Source organism: Mus caroli, chromosome X (assembly GCF_900094665.2).
Source record: "Mus caroli chromosome X, CAROLI_EIJ_v1.1, whole genome shotgun sequence".
Classification (NCBI taxonomy): Eukaryota; Metazoa; Chordata; class Mammalia; order Rodentia; family Muridae; genus Mus; species Mus caroli.
Genome location: NC_034589.1, coordinates 93,924,531 through 93,939,459, shown reverse-complemented (window position 1 = coordinate 93,939,459; position 14,929 = coordinate 93,924,531).

Here is a 14,929-nt window from a genome sequence, read left to right as displayed (position 1 = left end):
GCTCACACAAAAATAACAATGTACAAAATAAAACAAAAATAAATACAACCTTAAGCCTCTGTGTGTGTGATGTTACAGCCACAAACATAGTACACAGACTTACATACAGGCAATAGATACAACAAAGCAAAAATAAATACATTTTAAAACAGTTGTGTGTGTGCGTGTGTTGTTATATATATATATATATATATATATATATATATATATATATATCCTGGATTTAGAGTTACAGCCATACACATAATACACAGACTTACATACAGGCAATATACACAACAAAGCAAAATAAATACATTTTTTAAACGCATGCACGTGTGTGTGTGTGTGTGTGTGTGTGTGTGTGTGTGTGTGTGTGTTGTTAGATCTATCTCCAGGATCTAGAGTTACTGGCACAGTTCTGATTCACCCAACGTAGGTGCTGAGAACAGAACTTAGGGCCTCCGAGAGAGCAGCGGTTCTCTTATGGACTCATCCATCTCTCCAGCCCCTTATTTGGTTTGCTTTGCTTTCAGTATTGAACATGGAACCCAGGGCCTTCTGCATGCTCGACAGGCACACTACCTCAGAGTCAAAACCCAGCCCTGTGAGTCTTCGGAACAACTTGTACCCAAAGGAAAATGATACTGGGGCAAGGTGGTTGGGAGGTGGGAAAACTTGAGCAAGCAAAAGCACTGAATTTCAGGGAGCTTCTAGATGCCTATTTTTCTTTGTCAAAATTAAAACCTGGAAAGCCACCAGGAAAACCTCTGAGGTCGGACCCTCCTATGCAAGTGGTTTATTGAGTAGAAAACATGGAGGCCCACAACCCTAGTTGAGCCTCCATTCCCAAGGCAGAAGCAGCACAGGGAAGAATTATCCAGAGAAATTCCCCAACATGCTGGAACAGCACTACCTCGGGTGAAGCTCCAGATTCATAAGATGCAGGGCAGGATGGCTCTGAAGACAGATGAACAGGGCAGTACACAGTGTGACGTGCAGGAGAGCTGGGCTATGTGGCAATGTCACACCTAGGAGCTGCTGACCCAGAGAGCCAGGAGTAAAATAAAGCCTAGTCAGAAATGGCTAAGCCCAGGGCTCCTCAAGAGGAGGATGGCAAGGCAACTGGCACGGGCAGCTCTGCAACAGTCCTGGCAGCACCCACCATGCATCCTTGGTGCCCCACAACCTGACCCACTGGATTCCTGCAAGCAGCTCAAGTTGTCCTGGGAGCTCAGGGCCTTTGGTAAGGGGAAAGAAGTTGCTGGATGGAGAAGTCATCCTGAAGGGGAGGAGGGAGGTGGTGGGGAGAAAGGCAAGCTGGTGAGGCCCTCCCCCCCCCCAGCAGGCACTTCAATAATCTGATTTCCATAAAGAGAACTTTCCCGGCCATAAAGATTTTATTGAAACTCCCAGCAGCCTGATAAAAGCATAATTCCACTGACCACAATCTACCTAGGAATAGCTCCAGGATATTAGGCTGAAACTCAGCAAAGCTATCCTTTCTGGAAGGCTGCTCTACTCCCCTCTCCCCTCTCCTCTTAGGGGCGGGAGAGGCCTCCATTTGGCTCAACTCCGGACTATCCTTACTCTGTGGGGAAAATGTTTGGCCAACCCTGAAACTGAGCCCAGCTCTGCAGGCCTGGGCCAGGCACTGCAGCAGTGTGTGACATTCCTGCAGCTCCCGGCCTGCTGTGGCCAGCCATTCCAGGCCTGATTCTTCTTGAGGGCCTGACTTAGTGTCTCTGGGGAAGCTAGTTTGTCCAGAGCATCAGAGAAAAACTTGACTGTCTACAGGCTTAGAGCTGGTCCTTAACTTTAAACAAATCATACCTCTGTATTTCAGCTTCCTTATTAGTAACATGGGGAAAGGAATACGGACCCCAACGTCTAAGCTAAGTGATGGGAGATGAGAAGACATCTATGTGTGCCACCCATCAGCACACTGTCCCCACCACCACTCCAATGACCCTTCTCCTCTTCTTATGCCTAAAAAGGGATTAAATAAACCCTATGAAAATAACCACTATGGGACTGGAGTAGAGCTCACTGGTAGACCACTTGGCTACCATGTGCAAGTCCCTGATTTCAATCTTGAGCACTGCAAAACAAAACAGAATAGAAAGACAGCCATAGAAGGCTCCTGGTTCTAGCAGTTATATTGTAGTCTCTGATTGTCTGATTGCACTAACTCCCTCTGTAACTTTGATCAGTTCGTGTTCTCTCTCTCTCTCTCTCTCTCTCTCTCTCTCTCTCTCTCTCTCTCTCTCTCATTCAGTCCACCTGTGTAGATGATTAGACATAAGTGACCTCAAGCTGTTCTTTTCAAAATTCTTCTTACAAGACCAGCGAATTGGCTAAGCAGCCAAAGGTACTTGCTGCCCAGCCTGATGGCCTGGGTTCAACCCCAAGTATCCACATGAGATAAGAGAGAGAACCACACTAACCTGCGCATGCTCACCATGGCATGTGCACGCCTACACATGCATAAATAAATGTAACAAAAATTTAGATTCTCATTCATCAGAACTAACAGCTGATGTATTCATTCAACAAATATTGATGATGTATGTATTATGTCGTGAAGATTACTGTGAGTGATAGGAATAAAGCATTGGAAAAAAAAAAACAGAATCGCCGCTTCAGGTCTCTGTGACGTCTTCCTCACCTATTTGTCCATTTCTCCCTCAGGCCCTCCTACTGCTAGTTTATTCTCTAAACCCAAACCAGGGTGGTCTTGTTAACACAGAAGTCAGAGCACTGCCCTTTGTGCTAAAAGCCTCCCTACAAGCCATTTCACTCAGAATACAATCCGAATTCCCTTGGCTCACACTGTATGTGTATGCTATATGTATGTGTCTCAAGGAAAGCTAGCCTGGTACAGGGCTTGTTAGTGATTAGCAAAAGAATAGGGAATGAGGCACACAATAAAAACAAAAGCAAAAACAAAAAACAAAAACATGAACATCTATTAGTTAATGACAGGAGCAGAAGTAGGACTATGCTGGAAAGAGACTGTAGAATGGATAGAATCCAGGTACATAAAACAAAGATGCCAACCAGCTTCTTGTTTCGTCACTGATGCTGTTGCTGCAGCTTTTCCATAACGGTGGCAAGGTTCCCAGCTCCCTTGGCACATCACTTTTCTAGTATTGGAAATCAGAAGTTTGGACTAAATGGTCTCTTAGTAAAAGTGTCAAGCAAGAAGCTGTGGGTTGAGAACCTCTAAAGCTAGACTAGAGCCTCTGTGCAGGCTGATAGACCAGCACTTGGCAGAACTTTGTGTGGGGCACATCTTCAGACAATTGTCTCGAATGGCTTGTCTGGGAAATGTATGGGAGTTATGTATGAGACGCTTGGGAAAGCTGAGTATCTCTAAAGAACTGGCACCTCCTAATCGCAACTTGTACCACCTCAGTAGGGGAGGCTTGTTTACTTGGGCTGATTCATGCTTGCTATGCAACTTTGGGCAAAATAATCTCTATATTCCTTAAGGATCCTTAGCTTCTGCAGTGAGCTAAGAGCAGGCCCCATTACTAGCTCAAGGCCTGGCCAATCCGCTTGCTCTGTTTCCCTCACTGTGATGATTAGTTCAGAGAGGGGTTCAATGATACTTTGTCCTGAGACCTTTGAGAGAACAGTTGAGGAGCATTCCATTGAATTCTGAGGATGTAAGTTCAGGCATAAGAAGAAAATTGAGGGGCTGGAGAGATGGCTCAGTGGGTAAGAGCACCCGACTGCTCTTCCGAAGGTCCAGAGTTCAAATCCCAGCAACCACATGGTGGCTCACAACCATCTGTAACNAGATCTGNNGCCCTCTTCTGGAGTGTCTGAAGACAGCTACAGTGTACTTACATATAATAAATAAATAAATAAATAAATAAATAAATAAATAAATAAATAAAAAAGAAAAGAAAAAGAAAATTGAAGAGTGATACCAGTAGAAAAAAATGGCAAATCTGAGAAGTAGAGAGAGCAAGGCTGAGGCCTGTTGATCCTTTGAGGCCCTAAATCCAGGCATGACTAAAGCTAGACCTACCTTAGAAGTCTGAGCAGCTGAATGGCCTGATTTCTACAGTATGGGTTTTAAATACCCAATGCCCATTTGGGTTCAGTTTTCACTACTTGCATCAAAAAGAACTGAATAGTATATACTCTTTTTATAGAATACAGGCCAGCGATTCAATGTCCCTTGCTGGCCCCAAACTAGCCATGTTCACTTATAATTCCATCTTTTGCAAGTGCCATTACTTCTGCCTGGAGCTTCTCCCTTGCCTTATTCACAGACATCTGCCTATTCTACAAAAGTCATTCAGAACAAGGTATCTTAGAATGGTGCAGTAAGAATCTCTAAAACTCTGCTCTACTTTAAAAGCAATGAGAACTGTAATTTTATTTTTTTTAAACTTTATTTTAAATGGTTGTTTATTTATTTATCTATCTATTTATTTATTTTGGTAACCCATCATCTATGAATGGTAGTGGAAAAGAAGGGATATGGGGGAAGTGAACTTGTTTATAAAGGTTTATTGGAGTAACTTTTGTCTGTGTTGTTTGGAAATTAGTAGTTTAGTTTTTAGGTTAGTGGGCAGCGGCAGCTTGATCACTCATAAACACCTCACAGATACACCAGCAGTCCAGTTCAGTAGAGTTGGGTTAGCAAGAGCAGTGACACAACCTAGTAGAGACAGCCAGGCCTTAGCCTCGGCTGGAGTCAATAGGAGGGACCAACAGGAACACCAGCAGAAGTTCTCTAGTGTGCTTCTCTCAGGGGAGCGAAGATCAGTGAAGAGTAGAGACCCACAAAAGTGGTGCACTGTACCAACTAGCTGTACCAGCACACCAAGGTCTGTCTCTGTCACTCTGTGGAGTCCTATTTATACCCTCCAAACATCACATGTCCTCCATGTGCCTTGCCTCAGCATGGAGCTTGCCTCAGTGCATGCATCCAATGAGCAACAAACTGCAGCACACTATCAGAAGTTTTCTGGTGCATTTCTCTCTATGGAGTCTAGACAAATGCAGCTCAACTACTCGGTATAAAGCAGACCTGTACATGCATGTTGTTAGCAAAGAATCTTTTATCAATCACGTGTCCTTTCCCATGCTTGCTTTAGCAGAACATCCTCTCTCTTGTGTCTGCTTCGGTGAAATGTTCCTTCACACATCTGCCTTCGCCTGTCTACTTTAACAAAGCATTCCTTCACGTGTTTGCCCCAGCAAAACACCATTCAACTTTTCAAAGAACCCTCAAGATTCCACTTCAAAGAACTTTGGCACAAATGGTCAAAATCAGGCTTTCCATAATTCTAGAAATAAAGGCTCGCAACCAAGTGAGCACATTTTTTTTTTTTTAGTCCCACCCTAAGGATGCTTGGTATAAACACTGAAGTCTGGATTTTTTTCTACTCCCTATGTCTTTCTAAGCTCCAAGGTCACCTTGAAAACCAATAACCTAGAAGCAACTCGAGGGAGCAGACCAAATTTGGATATCCAACATAGTCTAGTTTTCAGAGAGCTGCTATTGCTTGATTCGTCTTGGAGTTCCTTGTTGGGCTCCCTGAGCCAGACGCTCAACTTAATAAAAACAAAACAAAAAATAAAACAAAACAAAAAGTATCTCCCTTTCAAAAGGCCATATACAAATTGGGACTGGAAAGATGTCTTAGCAGTTCAGAACCCATCCTGATTTGTCAAAGAACCTGTGTTTGGTTCTCGGCACCCACTTTTGGCAGCTTACAACTGCCTGATTCAGTGTGATCTTCTGACTTCTAGGGACACCTGCACACATGCACATATTGCTACACAGATGAACACTCACATATGTACCCATAGTTAAAAATAAAACTTTTGGTAGAGGATTTACAAAAACAACTTCACAGCAAACACCAAATTAAGAAAGTAGAACTAGAGGATTTCTCACAAAACTCTGAACTAGGCAAGGATATCTGCTTGCAACATTCTTACTCAATATCACACTGGCATGTCTGTTTAGTGTAGCAGGGACAAAATAAAAAGAAATAAAAACTTCCCAGATGAGGAAGGATGACATAAAATGTGCTTATTCCCCCAATAACATGGTTGGCTAGTATAAAATCCTAAAGATTCAAGAGAAATCCTTTGTAAGTAATAATTATCACAAGGTCAACAGAATATAAGGTTAATATACAAGTTTTCATTTTAGTTTATATGTATGGATGTTTGACTGCACATCTGTCTGTGTAGCACATGTGTGCAGTGCCTTAGGAGGCTAAAAGAGGGCATTGCACCCCCTGGAATGGGAGTTACAGATATTTGTGAGATTCCATGTGATGCTGAGACTCAAACCCAGGTCCTCTGGGTGAGTATTGCCTGCTCTTATCTGCCTGCCGTGTCTTTCTTCCACACCATATACATGTATTGTTTTTTTAATTTGAATAAGCCAAATCTAGACAATTAAAGGGGAGCCTTACTGGAAGGAATTTAAATTAGCTTTGTTCACAGGCAGCATGGTTTATATACAGGAAACCCTAAGGATTCCACAAGAGGTCATTAGCCATGAAAAAATTCAGCACAGTTATCACAATTGTAGGATACGAAATCAACCCAAAAAATGAATCATCTGAGAGACAAAACAAAAGAACAATTCAATTTACAACAGCATTAAACAGAATAAACTATTGAGCAATAAGCTTAAGTAAGGCAATGTAAGATCTGGAAACTACAGAGTGCTGCTAAAGAGAGTTAAGAAGAACACCCGTGTCAGTGGACTGAGAGTTGCAATGTCGTTAAAATGACAAGATGATTCTAATGAGAGCGACCAATTTGATGTAATCTTTATCAAAATGTCAATAACATAGAGTTTTGTTTTGTTTCTCCAGAAATACAAGAACTCATCTTATAATTCACATTGAATCTTAAGGAACCTGAAATAGCCAAAACACCCCCAAAGGATTGGTGAAATCACACTTCCAATCCACACCATTGCAAACGATAGTGTTCAGCATAAGGACATACATACAGACCTGTGGAATACGAGGGAAGTTTCAGAAATAAATTCTCACATATATGGTCAAATGTGTTTTGCAAAGAGTATCCCACCATTCAATGGGAAAAGAACAGCCTCTTCAAAACTAGTTCTTTGGGAATGGAATTTTCACACTCCAAATGAGAAAATGGATATTGAAAATTTATCTTAGGGAGTATAAGTCGTATTTTAGGGGGAAGATGTGGAGAAAGTGCACAGACATACATGAGGACGTGGTCATCATGCCATTGGATTTGTAAGTACAGCTTTCTTTTATGAACAACAAATATAAAGTAAATGAAGGGGATTTTTTTTTAATTAGAAAGTTTTATACATCAAAGAACAATATCATCACAGCACAAGGGAATGGAAGAAAATATTTTTCAAATTGACGAAATAGGATATAATATTCACAAATTATATATCAATAAGATTAGTATCAAAAGTATATAAATAACTCCGAAAACATAACCATTTAAAAAATTTAAAAATGAGGCAAGATCATGAATAGATATTTCTTCCAAAATATACAAGGAGCTGGCTGGTACAAAACCCTGTGGTATAAGACCGTGAGTTTGATCCTCAGCACCAAACACACACACACACACATGCACATGTTTATAAACACATTAAAAAGTGCTGAAATTCATCACTCATTGGAAAATAGAAGCTGAAACAAAAATGAGATACCATCCTACATTTATGAGGATCATTGCAAAAATGAAATCAGAAACAAGTGTAAACCATGAAAAAAAATATGGCAAAAAGTTTACAGAATTACCAAATGACTGACAATCCCATTTTGGTGTGTATATCTAAGAGAAGTAAAAGCAGAGACTTGGATAACTGTATGTCACTGTCTACACTAGCATTAATGACAATAAGCAAAGAGAAGAAACAGCCCACATGTTCATCGATAGATTAATGGATACACAGATGTACTATATACAAAAGAAATATTATTCAGCCTTAAAAAAGAAAGAATCTAACTCATAAATTTAAAAAATCATAAAAGACCTTATGATTAATGAAATAATATTAGTTAGTGGTGGTAGCACACACCCATCTCAAGCACTCAGAAGGCAGAGTCAACTGGATCTCTGAGTTTGAGCCTAGTCTGGTCTGCATAATGGGTTCCAGGCAACCAGAGTTACACAGTGAGACTCTGCCTCACGAGAGAGAGAGAGAGAGAGAGAGAGAGAGAGAGAGAGAGAGAAGAGACACATACTGTATTATTCCATATATATTTATTTAGTCTATCAGCCATCTCAAATTCATAGGAAAAGAAAGTCATGCAGAAGGAAAGAATGAAGGCCAGGCATGGTGGCACAAGCCTTTAATATCAGCACTTTGGTGGTAGTAGCAGGAAGACCTCTATGAGTTGCAGGCCAGTCTGGTCTACATAATGAGCCTCAGTACACCCAGGGCTACACAGAGAAAACCTGTCTTAAAATGCCAAAAAAGAACCAACAGATTGTTTACAGAGTATGAAGTTTCAGATGCTGAAACGTTTGGGGGATGGAGACACGACAATGTGCCTTATTTGCAATCCTTGAGCTAACCACTAAGAAAAGTTCTCAAAATCACATAGAGAAAAGGATAACAGAATCAAGAGGGTACACTATGTGGTATCTAATTAATGTACAATAAGACAACAATGGACACCTAAAGGATCCCAAAAGATACAGAGAACAAATGACAAGTAGGGTTTCACTACTTCAGGCCTGAAATCTCAGTACTTGGGAGACAGACAGGATGGTCACAAATTGAAGTCCAATCTGGGCTACATAATATGATGTGTCAAAAAAATTCAACTCTTCTGTTGTCTGTAAAAGACACACATTACATTTAAGGGAAAGGGTTTTGTTGCACATGAAAGATGGAGAAAGATACAGCATATAAACTGAAGCCAAAGAGCTGGAGTAGCTCCACTAACCTTAACAAAAATAGATTTGAAGACAAATCCTGATGGCCATGTGTGGTGGCACATGCTTGTAAACACAGCACTTAGGAAATAGAGGTAAGAGGCTAGCACATTTGAGCCCATCTTGGGATAGGGAGTAAGACCTTGTTTCAAAACAACAAAACAAAAAGGCAAAGGTCATTACTAGATTAAGGGTGACCTTTATGATAAACATTTCTATCTGAAGACATAAAGTTATAAATCTATATACATCTAAGAAAGGAGCCTCAAACTGTATGATGTAAACACTGAAAGAACTGAGGGGAGAAAAACAACCAACTTAGTTATAAGGGACTTACTTCAATATCCCATTCTTATAGTCGTGCTGCTTTGTTTTATGTCAACTTGAGACACATTAGAGTCATTTGAGGGAAAGATACCTCAGCTGAGAAAATGCCCCCAGCAGATAGATTTGTAGGCAAGAGAGTGGGGGCATTTTCTTATTAATGATTGATGCCGGAGGGCCTAGACCATTGTTGGTGGTCCCACCCCTGGGCTGGTGGTCCTGGGGTGTATAAGACAGAAGACTGTGCAAGCCGGGAAGAGCAAGTCAGTAAGCAGCATCCATCCACAGCCTCTAAATCAGTTCCTACCTCCAGGTTCCTGCCCTGACTACACTCAGTGATGGACCGTTACCTGCAAGTGTAAAATGGCATAAATGTTTTCCTCCCCAAATTGCTTTAATCACAGTGTTCACAGCAACAGAAAACCTAACCAAACAATAGTGAACAGAACAATTAAAAAGATTTATGTAACAGCATCAATAGACATGGGGACATCACTCCTCCAAGCAACAGCTTCTTCTGGAAACACTGTTCTCAAGTGCACATGGATAGGGTTTACCATATATTAGGTCATAAACCATTTGAGACAGGGTCTCACTGTGTGGCTCTGACTGGCCTGGATCTCAGAGATCCACGTACCTCTGCCTCCCAAGTGTTGAGAGTACCACATCCAGGTCCTTCATAAATTTAAAAGAACTGAAATCATATAATTCTCCAGTCAAAAATTAAAACTTAAAAAAATCCAGGAATTTGGAGAAATAGCAAACATCTAAATTGATAAATATCTATTAAGGTCCTTTGTAGTTTTAAAATCCATTTGCCATTTTCTTGTCAAGTGGGCTCCTTGAGATATTTTCTCCCATCTTGTGATGTGTAACAGAGTTTTCATTTTCTTTTTAAATTTTGTTTTATGCTCATATGTGTATGCTTGAGTGGATGTATGTACACCACATGTGTGCATGAGCTGCAGAGGCCAGAAGAAATGACTGCATGAAAAAAGTCATTTCCACAGTGCCACCTTCCTTGATTCCTAACATTTGGGACACACAGAAAGGAGGGTCAGGAATCAAGGTGCATGAGACTCTATATTAAAATATTTCCTAAAATGATAAGCGATTGCAAGGATGTGATCATCACTCTTACATAAACAAAAGAAATTGGAGGGGATTAATATGAGTAGTTGCATACTAATATAATAAGAAATATATGAAATAGACAGGGTTTTAGACAGAATAGAAACTGATGCAACCAATAAAAAAAGATAGAAATTTGATTGGACTGTAAGAGTAAAGATATTGTACTACCAAAATATCGTACAAATCAAGCCTGGCCTGAGAAGACCTCACTGACAATTTCTAGCAAGCATCCATGAAAAGCTAATGCCAGTTCTTCATCATGCTTTCTGAAAACAGAAGAGGAAGAAACACTTCCTAATCCATCCTACTAGGCCAATAGCACCTTGCTACCAAGCACAAATAGCACAAGAAATGAAACCTACTGGCCAATGAAAATGGACTCCAAAATACTCAGCCAAACACTAGTTAAAAACAACACCCTCAAAAGGTTTCTGCAACATAACCAATTAACATTCATCCTAGAAAAAAAATCAGGGTTTCCTTATTATCCTCAAATCAGTGTGCATTGTATTAACAAAATAAAAGATAACTAAGATGGAATAATTTTAATGAACACACAAGTAGAATTTGTCAAGCCTCGCCAGTTTTCATGGGAGAAACAGAACGTGCTAGGAACACAAAGGAACTACCTTTGAATTTTCAAGGTCACACTCCATACAATATTCCTTCTGAGACCTGACAGGTGTGTTCAGAAACTACTAGGTAAGTGACAGAACTAATAGGTGAGTTCAGCAAAGATGTGGCAAAGTAGAAAAATATATAAAAATTCACTGCATTTCTTTATAGCAGTAATATACAATCTGAACAAATAAATCATCTATATCAACAACGAAAATTAATTAATTACAAATAAATTTAATGCAAGACTTCTACACTGAAACTATTTTGGGAGACATCAATGTAACAATTCAAATGAGAAAGCTCTAGAATAGGATGGAGACAAAGAATTAACAATTCTAAATTTATTAGACAGGATAACAAAACCATTGGTGATAAAAGAATACACACACTGAACCTTATTTAAAGTTCAGAAATTTATATTTTAAAGCTGTCATCAAGAAAATGAAATGCCCTAGCAGTTAAGAGCCTCTGCTGCTGTTCTAGACAACCTGAGTTTGGTTCATAGCAACCACATGGCAGCTCACAACTCCAGCTGCATGTGATCCTATGCCCTCTTCAGACCTCTGCAGGCTCAGGCACACATGCAGTGCATAGACATGCACTCAAGCACACATGTACTATGGCAATTTGAATATGCTTGGCCCAGGGAGTGGCACTATTTGGAGGTATGGCTTTGTTGGAGTAGGTGTGGCCTTGTTGGAAGAAATGTGTCACTGTGGACAAGGGCTTTAAGACCCCCTTCTTAGCTGCTGGAAGTCAGTCTTCTCATCTTTGCCTTCAGAACAAGATGTAGATCTCTCAGCTCCTCCTGAGCCATGCCTGCATGGATGCTGCCACGCTTGAGCTTTGATGATAATGGACTAAACCTCTGAACCTTTAAGCTATTCCCAATTAAATGTTGTCTCTTATAAGAGTTGCTTTGGTCACGGTGTCTCTTCACAGCAGTAAAACCCTAACTAAGACACATACATACACATTAAATAAAATTTAAAAGCAGAAAATGAAAACTCAGTTACACAGCATAAGATAGAAGAAAATATCTCAAGGAACTCATGTTCAAACACACCAGAAGATTGGATCTAATTACAGATCGTTGTAAGCCACCATGTGGTTGCTGAGAACTGAACTCAGTACCTCTGGAAGAGCAAGCAGTCAGTGATCTTAACTGCTGAGCCATTTCTCCAGCCCAAGGAACTCAGTCTTACAACTTAACAAGAAAATGGCAAATGAATTTTAAAACTACAAAGGATCCTAATAAATATTTATCAAGTAGATACGCAACAGGCTAGCAGCATATGATAAGATGCCCAGCATCATTAGCCACCTAGCACATACATATCATAACTGCTGCCAGTGCATACCCACTAGCAAGGCAAGAATGCAGAGAAGTAAGCTAGAACTGCTACACATCATAGTGGACATATAAATTGATGCAGCTGCTTTAGAAAAGAGCTTAGCACTTCCTCAAAGTACCTTCTATTGTTGTTTCACAGTGCTGAGAATCAAACCCAGGGTCTGAACATTTCAGAAAAGCATTCTACAACTGACCCATACCTCAGACCCCTCTCAAAAATGTAAACATACAGTTACCTGATGGCCCAACAAGTGTGTTTGTTTGTATGCATATGTATGTGTATATGTGTACTCGAATCCAAGAGAAGTGGAAACATATGTCCACAGAGAACCTTGTGAATAAAGGTTAATAGCAGCACTGTTCGTAACAGCCAAAATGTGAAAACAATTCCAATGCGGACGACTGATGGATGAGTAGACAAAATGTGGTTTGAATTTTATAGCTTGTGAATTAGATTTCAGTAGGGCTCTTATATTTGAAAAAGAGTCTCTGAGATTCATTCTCCTGTGTGATGATTCTCAGCTTTCCAGCTTGACTCTACAAAGCAAGAAGGAGCACAGAGAGGGCTGGACTCTGGTGACTGTGTGTCTCACTGGCCAGGCCCTGTGCTGCCTGGACTCATTGGAATCTGAAGGCCACTCTCTGAGAAAGGAGCTCACTCCATAACATCCCATCTCCACATTGCAGCACTTGGCAGAAAGCTACCTCCTCCTTTGCGGGCACTGGCCACTATAGTCTGACTCTCCCACATCTTGTCCCCTGAGCTCCCTCTCCTAGGTGGAGTGAGTTGGGGTGTTTCAGATGAGCTCAGCCATAGCTAATGGAATCCTGTGTGGCGCTGCAGGCTCCAGATCTGTGTGTATTTTTATCACAGGTCACAGGGAATTTCCCGAGCAGGAGATCAATACCAGTTCATTATTCATGGTGGCTGGGAGGGTGTGCTGGTGGCTGGTGGCTGGTGGCTGGTGGCCGCTGAGTTTAAGCTGATGGTTTCCAATGTGAGCACACCTGCTCCCTCATCCTAGCTCAGTACAAAGGTAAGTGGAGTTAGGTGCTCGGCAAGGGGACCTCTTTTAATACACAGTAGCTCCTGAGTAACGTGGAAGGTTGTCCTAATGCCTCTAATGTTCACTGAGGCACAGGGGAGTGATTCAGTGATGGGCCCAAGGTCACACACCTAGCAAGCATAGGCCTGGGTTTAAATTTGAGTCTATCGAAGACCCCTCTAGGGATGTGATATCATCTCTCTAGAGGTGCAGTCAATCTCTCTGCCTCTTTTCCTGCTCCACTCCAGTCCCCCCACACCGCCCCCACTTCAGCCATCTGGCCTGCCTTGGGTCTCAGAGGACACAGCCAAGCTGACTCAATAGGAATGCCACAATTCAGACTTGACAGGTGAGGAAACTCAAGTGCAGGGATAGAAAAAAAAATACAAGCTCTACATCCACAGCAGGGTTACCCCAGAGCCCAGCGTCCGGGAAGTACCTTCCCCAGTGTGCAGAGCTGTGGATGAAGCCTTTTCACTACACTGTGCCCCGTTGAGCATGGTAAGGCTGCTGGACTCCGATAGCTCCTCCAGTAATGCCCCGAGGCCCATTGCCATGATCCCCACCTGCATCTCACCCACTACCAGCAGGACCTTGCAGAGGTGTGGGGAAGACTCCTGCTGGCCTTGGTTAATAGTGCTGTGTCCCTGCTGTCTCTTGCTTCTCTAGAAGTAGTAGTAGCCGGAGTAGCAACAGCAGCAACAGCAGCAGCAGCAGGCACCTTGCTCCGCCTCTCCTGGCCTCCCTCAAGACCCAGGCTGAAGCCTGGAGCCAGGCAGTCCATGGCAACCCCATTCTCTGTCCCCAGAGACAGCTCAAATGACCATTAACTTCTGAGCAGACACACACAGTGGTAGGCTAAAACCCAGGCAGGAAGCATTTTTTTCTCCACTAATTGGCCTCCTATGGTCACCAGAGAGGGTCTGGGTCTGGAAGGGAAACAGTTCCATCAGTTCCCCATGGCTCCTTCGTGGTCCCAAACCTGAGTGCTTCAGACTGTTGGGTAAGCACACTTCTGAATAGCTCACATTACCGAGCAAGCAAGGCGGAATGCGGTGTTCACAGACGGTCTCAGCCTCACAGGGTCCAGCCCAATGGCACCCACAGGTACCTCCCAGCTCAGCAAGACCTTCCTATCCGGCTGCTCTGAGGCTCCAGGCTCTACCAGTGCCCTCACCTACTTAGATTCCTGGGACAGTGTAAAGCATCTAAGGATTAGATGGTGAGAAGTTATGTTATACATATCAGACACAATTGAGCTGAAGCCACACATAGCCAGTGCCTCCTCCTGCCTGTGCCAAGACTTCAGCTTATAGATTGCAGCTCACAGCGGGCAAGGCCTGTGGGATTTGCTGCTATTTCTCTGGTGTCTGGTGTGCAATAAATACACAATAAATGTTTTTACATTGGTGGTTATACATATATATATATATGTATATATATATATATACATATACATATGTGTGTGTGTGAGAGAGAGAGAGAGGAAGACAGAGAGAGCGGGGGAGAGGAGAGGAGAGGAGAGGAGAGGAGAGGAGAG